Genomic DNA, 7,431 nt, shown 5'->3' on the forward strand with positions numbered 1-7,431 from the left:
GACATCGCACACAGCCATTACATTTCCACTGTCTCATTCCTAATGCTGTACTCCGCTTCTTGTAAGTATATACATACATATATATACATATACACATATATAAAATTATAGTTGGCATTATTGTTCAGCTTCAGGTGTACAGTGCAGTGATCAGGCATCTACGTCTTCCCTGAGTTGGTCTCCCAAATGGGACACGTGTCCATCGGATACCCTACAAAATCTTTACCACACTATTGATTACGTTCCCCAAATTAATTTTCAAAACCCCATGGCCATCTTGTGGTTACCGACTGTTTTCTAATCTCCTCACCTTCCCTCTTATCCCCAACCCCCCGCCCATCTAGCAACCCTCAGTTTTTCCTCTATGTCTCCAAAAACTGTTTCTGATTAGTTCACTCATTTATTCTTTTCTTTAGATTCCACAGATAAGTGAGATCATATGGTATTTGTCTTTCTCTGTCTGACTTATTTCACTTAACATAATGTTCAAAAATATGGAACGCTTCACGAATTTGCGTGTCATCCTTGCGCAGGGGCCGTGCTAGTCTTCTCTGTATCGTTCCAATTTTAGTATATGTGCTGCCTAAGCGAGCACGGGTCCAGAGTATTTGAAAATCATATCCGAGTAGAGGGATCAACTACCCTTACTTGTGTTGGGTTTAAAACAAGAAATAATGACTTAAAGCCATTATGTGGCCTAAAGCATATAAAAATTAAGATTACATGTGACAATATATTTTATGAGTTCAGAAACAGTTGGGTAAGGCTATAAACTATCATATTACTAAATTACTACCATTTCTAATGTTCCAGGCTCCAACTAACTACAAGTTTGTCCTTGGAAATTGCAACGTGCTCTCAGTAATCTGGGAGTACCCATTTGTGTTTGCAGCTAAGAAGCACATAGGGTTTGCTGGTTAGTATTTTGCCTATATTTGAATCCTAAAAATAATCATCTCATGAGAACAGGATGAGCTTTGTGAAGATTATATTCCAGTTGGTTAGAAATGGAAGGTACATTTTTCCTATCCCTCTTTGCCTTTCATTTCTAAACACATTTGCCTCTGCTCTGAAGAAGAGGAGAGACTATTAGAGCAGCTGCAGCGAGCAGCTGTAGAATCTTCTATGTCATCTGCTCCTCTGCTTTGCAGACTTTGTCCCATCCTCTCTTCCAGTTGTCCTTTTCTTCTTTTCAAAATGGCCCGTTGCCCTCTTCTGCCAGTGCCCCGCCTGGGTTCTAGCTTTTTCCCTGAAGTGATTTCAGGGGATTTTGCCTGGTGTCCCCTTGCTTTTGTCATTCTTTGTGATAAAAAGATCATTGGCAAACATGTTTTTATCTTTAATGAAAAACAACTAGAAGGGGGAAAAAAAAAGTCTATCAGCCAATATATATAGCTGCTTGCTGCTGCCTCCGCTCGGTCTGCTGGTTGTTTGTGGCAGTGCCTTCTTCAATGTGCTGCCATATCAGTACAATAGAAAGCTACAGTTATACATTTGCATTCAGGGGACCGACGATCATGACTCTTTGAGGAGAAGCCCATCACAGGATTACCTTGAGAGAAATGATTTATCTGTCCTATGCCCAGAAACTTCGCACACAGTGTTTGGGGAGTGGCTCAACTTCTCTCTAAGGTGGACTGGGAACTAGTGCAGGATATGTTAATGGAATTATGTTCCATGGCTTTTAGGAAGAGCCAGCTCCTTTTGACTGGTCCTTTTAATGTTGTTTTGGTTTTGAACATTTTGAAAATGGCTTGCCTTCTTTTTCTCTTTTTGAAAAAGCTATTATGTTGTTTTAAAAATACATGTTTTAGACCTCAGGTAACATATTATCAAATACTAATTTAAAACAGAGTATTATTTAATATACTTGATTTATAACACATTACATGCACTAAGCATAGAAAGCAGGTAAAAACAAATTACATGTTTTATTTTACTATGTTGGCAACAGAATAGTCTGCCTTAAAAAAAACAATATAAATCATCTTTACCACTGTTCTCTGAAAATAATTTGGGGTTAACAAAATCTAAATTGTACTTGTCAGAACTGCCAGTAATATCTTCAATTTTCACTGACTCTACTCTCCCTTCTCTCTCTCCAGATGTTTAAAGTAATGGAATAGCAGCAGTTTCCACAATAAAAACAAAAATCAAAAAAAGGAAAGGAAGAATTTATAAAATTTATTTTGGATCTATAATAAGATGGATCCTAGCATGAATAGCATATTAAGTATATAGGCAAAATATACCTAAAATAAGGCAGTACACATGCGCTAGACTAGATATGAAGGGATATGTATGCACATGTGCACGTGTCAAACTGCCCATTTTATCACATAAATACGGCAGTTTCAGTACCTAGAGGTAAATACTATATTAATGCTTTATGTGAAAAAGGAAAAACCATTCAATTGCATTTTTAAATGATATTGTGATCAACATACATTAAGTATATCTTTGCTTAGATATGTAAAAATGGTGTGCTGGCAAATGCTAATTAACTAGAACTGAGAGTAAATACTTTGCAAAGAATAGAAACTAGAACAATTAGACCTCAGTTGGCCCAAGCTAACAGTGGAAATATAGAATCACAGCAGCTCTGAGCTGGAGGGATTTGATTAGGCCTCTATAATCCAAATCTTATTAGAGGCATGAATCCCCCTGGTAACAATCCAGTGAAGTGGTCATTTTGCCCTGGTTTTAAATACTTTTGGTGTAGGGATCCTCACTATTTACCCATGCAATCAGCCCCAATTTTATCTTATTCAGGGAAGATATACTTACCTGTACCTATATATTCACTTGGTGCTTATTCTTCCCCTTCAAGCACATAGAATAAATCTAATCCCTCCTACCACCCTTCGGATATTTGACTTCTAACTGTCCTATAACCTAGCTGTCAATAACCAAGACTTGGCTCCTACACAAGTCAGAGCCAGGATCTGTATCCATCCACACCCCTCGGCGTCCCTGGACTAGATAGGTGGTGGTGCTTCTCAGGTGAGGCACCTGTGACGTGGTTGTGCTGTGTTGATGAGTTACTGCTGAAGACACTGGAGCCAGAGAGGGGAGATGCGAAGCCTAGAGAGCCCCAGGAAATGCCCTGAGTCTTAACTAAGTCGGGGGCAGCAAAGGCAGGACCTGTGGTGCTTCATCTGTGCCTAAAAACAAAACTATTAATTCGTGTCATTGACAATCAGCCAAGCTCCTGTAATTTTGGAGCTCCAGTTCCACCAACACCTCTGCCACGGGCCAGTTGCATGCCCTTGAGCAATCCTCCCCTCCACTCCTGAGTCACCTCTGTGTGATTCAAAGGCACATGCTGCTTTTCTACCTAGGAATGCCTCCCTCCCCTGACCTCAGCTTAGGTGTCATTCCCCCCCCCGCCCCCCCAATGCTTCCCTGACTCCCACCCCCACCCACCCTGAGACTGGCCTCTGTCCTCCACTGGTCACCTCCACTGTAGCACTTACTTCATTGTGTTGTAATCACCTGTTCACTTGTCTGTCTCTACAATACTGGAAGTTAAGGTAAAGCCTCAGTTCATCCCCAACGCTTAGCTCAGTGCCTGGTTCATACCAGAACTCAGAAAGTATTTGTTGAGAAAAGGAAGAAAGGAAAGAGAAGACAAAGAGGGAGAAGATAAAATGAAGAGCTTGGAATATGTGATCAAAACAGCTTCCTACAGCTAAAACTCTACAATTCCTTGTGCTTAAGTTCCATCTTTAATGTCAACCTCAGGTTTTCAGAAAGAGTGTTCTCAAATTCAAAATTGGAGGATGAGTTTCAAGTGGTTATACCAAATTAGAAAAACTATAAATATATACACGTATTCATGCATAAAACTTTAGGACCGAGATTTAAAGTTCATTTAATAAACCCAGATTTTTTTTTGTATATGAATAAACTGAAGCACATTGAGATCAAGTTATCTGCCCAAAACTACCTGGTTAATTGGAAGACCAGATTTCAAATTCTACTGATCTCTCTTGCCCCTAAACCAGGGTAGCTGGTCTCCAGTCTTCTCCCCTTTTGAAAGAGCTGCTACAAACTTGGCTACCAATGGCAGTGACAGACGTTTTCCCCTTTTATGTGAGGGTTGTATCATTCCACAACTTTCTGGCTATAAATTAAACTTCGAGAAACACCCTTCTCTGCTCCTACACAAGCTGATGAAAATTGATCCTCTTTTCTCCCAGAAATGTCAGAGGGTGCTAAAATGCTATGCTAGGTGACTCCTGTAAGTTGTTTGCGTCTTGTGAGTTGCAGTCATGTGAACTGCTTTCAGCCAGGTCGGGTGTCCAGGCTCAGTGTTCTGGTGGTAAGCCATAGGGTCGTCTGCCATGAGACCAGCTTCTCGGCGAGTGGCCCAAAGGTGCAGCTGTAAGGTGACCCAGTTCAGGCTTAAGGCCAGGCCCAGGGCTCGGTGCCAGAAACCTGAGCCAAACATTGCAACAGATTCCCAGGGCCCTGAATTGGTCTCAATTAAAATCTTAGATAAAACGATTTTTCTGTTTGCCCCAAAGAACCACGTCAGTTATAAGCTAGCAGGAAAGCTGAATGTTTGGTCATTATACTAAATACTTTTCAGAGGCCAAACTTAGAAGAAGGAGGAAAAGGAGGAGAAGGAAGGGGTGGGGAGAAGAAGTAGAAGAAGAAAGAGCAGAAGAAGGAGGGGGAATGGGAGAAGGAAAGGGAGAGAGAGAGAGGGAGAGGGAGAAGAAGTCCTTAGATTATTTAAGAAGTCATGAAATATTTCTTGAAAGCAACAGTTTTTATAAGATGCTGACTGGAGAACCTTTCTTTTTCTATGCCTTTGAATAGCTGTGTAAGTTGTAAAAGTACTTCAAATGTAAGGTGGTATTGGAGTGAAAATGGTAGAAGCAACGGTCAAGGTTATGGTGTTGATTGAACCAAACTCTGGACCCACTCAAATTTGAATTCAGAACCCAGCTCCACCACTTACTAGCAGCTGACCTTGGGTAGTGTACTTGAGCATAGAGCCTGTGTTATATTTTGGAGTTTTCAACCTTGCTGTGGTAGAATCACCTGGATGCTTTTAAAAAGTATCCCTGCATGGGCCCCAATCAAGACCAATTAGATTCTCTGAGGGTGGAACCCAGACATGAATATTATTTTAATGCTCCCTGGTGATTCTAATGTTAAAGACCAATGACATCCTGATTAAAACTTTGGATCTGGAGTCAAATTGCTTGGGCTCAATCTACAGATGTGCCATTTTGTGGTATTTGAACAATTTACTCAATCTGCCTGAGCCTCAATGTTCTCATATATACAATGGGTTAATAAGAGTTTAGTGTAGGGTTACCTGAGGATTAAGTTAAATAAGTCATATAAAATACAGCAGAGTACCTGTAATGCAGGGACTCAGCTCCCACTCCCCACACAAGAATGCAGGATATGGTGAGGCCAAAAAGGAACAACGGAGCCATAGATGGGGGAGTCATACCACTATATTCTTGATGGCGGCTGGTTGAGACATGAAAGCAAACATCTGCCAGTACCCCAACAGGGGGGTCTTCCTGCACCCCAGTCTCTCTGGCAGCCGGGTGAGACACAGGAAGTAGGATCCACACAATCCGCAATCCGCCATCCACACTTGCTAACCCAACTTGCTAGCTGCAATCTGCCATCTGCTTTTCTGCCAACCAACCAATCTTTGCGAGCGTAGCCAAGGCAGTTATATTGGTGGCTAATGGCTAACAAGTAACAGCTGATGGCCTCCCAGACACAGCGGATGGCCACTGATTACAGCTGATGGCCATCTAATAACCAAGCCAGCACATTTCCACGTGAGGCCGAGAGCCTGGAAACTGCTCTCTGGGACTCTGTTCCCACAGCATCCATGACATAGTGAATGTTCAATTATAGCTGCTCAACAGCTGCCCAGATTGCTGGGCAACACCTCCAGAGATTCTGGGGGTAGCTCTGTGATGAGGCCTAAGAATTTACATTTCTAACGAGTTCCCAGGTGATGCTGATTCCGCTGGCCCAGGGACCACACTTTGAGAATCTCTGGTGGCTAGACACGTAGCTCTTGGTAATCTGGGTGCTCTGAGACCCTGTTAGTTGTTCAGGTTGCTTTCCCATCTGCACCTATACAGAGTTGGTGGGCACCCCAAAATCTCTCTCGCCTGATGACCTCATGATATTTCCATAGGACAGGGTGTTGGTTTTCTACTCAGCAGTCTCTTCTTGGCCTTGAGTCTTGAAGTGCGCTTTCTTCTGCGTCTTGAAAGTTGCTTGTTGTGCAGTCTTCAGGTCCAACAATAGAATTTCATAGTTCACTGCAGAGAATGTTTGGGGACACATCTTTGCCCGCTGCCCAGTCGCACAGCACCTCATTCCCAGTTCCCCCAGGGCTCCTGCATCTCAAGCCAGAGCCCAGAGCCAGTGGCACAGAGTGACTGTCCTTCCCCAGACGGCCTGCCTAGCACACTCCTACCTGGCACAGGTCAAACTCAAATATCTGGGATATTTGGTTAAGCTCTCAACTTCTTTATTTAAAGGACATTGGGGCACATCATAGGAAATTAGAAAAGCAGGCACGGGAGGAAGACTCATTTAAAAAGCCTGCTGAAGTGTCAGATAAAGAGACTTAACATCCAAAAGCAACACAACAAGCTATTTAAAAGCCTTCCCATGGTTGTATGTCCCACAGTCAGTTACTTAAGAATTTGATCTTCTCCATTTGACAGAAGACTGCTTTGCTTCTTATCTAGTATCCTAATTCTCATTGTTCATACAAACAAATCTTTGTTTGCATTAAAAAAAAAAAAAAAAAAGCAAATCCAGACCACCATTCCCCAAGGCAAACATACAGATCAAACTTTGTAACAATCCTGGCTCACATGTTATTAGAAACTTGGGAAGATGAAGGGCTAATAACTCAATATACCCACACTGAATCTTGCCTCAAGACCACATTATCCTTCCAACTTCACAGTTTCTATTAATATCATTTTTTTTTATCATAGTTACCCAGATTCAAAATTTGGGTATAGCGATCCCTAGTATTTATTGAGTACTTATCCTTACGACAACTGTATGAATGGATACTATTCTATCCGTTTTATGCATAAGGAAATTGAGGCTTAGCAAGGTTAAGACATAGCTAGAATATCAACTCCAGAATCTTTGTCAATTTTATTCTCTGATATAGTCCAAGCGTCTAGAACAGTGTCTGGCCCATACTGATGTTCAATAAATACTCATTGAATGAATGAAGGGTCATACAACAAGCACGTGGGATGTAGGATTTGAACCTATATCTGTCGTAACAACTGTACCACACTTGCGTTTTCTTCAGTTTTGGTCTTCCTTTTATCGTTCCATAAACTCACCCTTCTAAGTCAGTTATGAGACCTAGCACATCCATTATCACGATGGTGCTTGAGTTTGGTCTCT

The 7,431-nt window shown here is 41.7% G+C and overlaps 1 non-coding gene across 1 annotated transcript; it reads right to left on the bottom strand.

Moving 5' to 3' along the window:
• Nucleotides 1-488: 488 nt before the first annotated feature.
• On the bottom strand, nucleotides 489-595 carry LOC117020940 (U6 spliceosomal RNA). Its single transcript, XR_004422765.1, has one exon. It is a non-coding gene; the product is annotated as a U6 spliceosomal RNA (small nuclear RNA).
• Nucleotides 596-7,431: the final 6,836 nt, after the last annotated feature.

This window comes from Rhinolophus ferrumequinum, chromosome 3 (genome assembly GCF_004115265.2).
Source record: "Rhinolophus ferrumequinum isolate MPI-CBG mRhiFer1 chromosome 3, mRhiFer1_v1.p, whole genome shotgun sequence".
NCBI lineage: Eukaryota > Metazoa > Chordata > Mammalia > Chiroptera > Rhinolophidae > Rhinolophus > Rhinolophus ferrumequinum.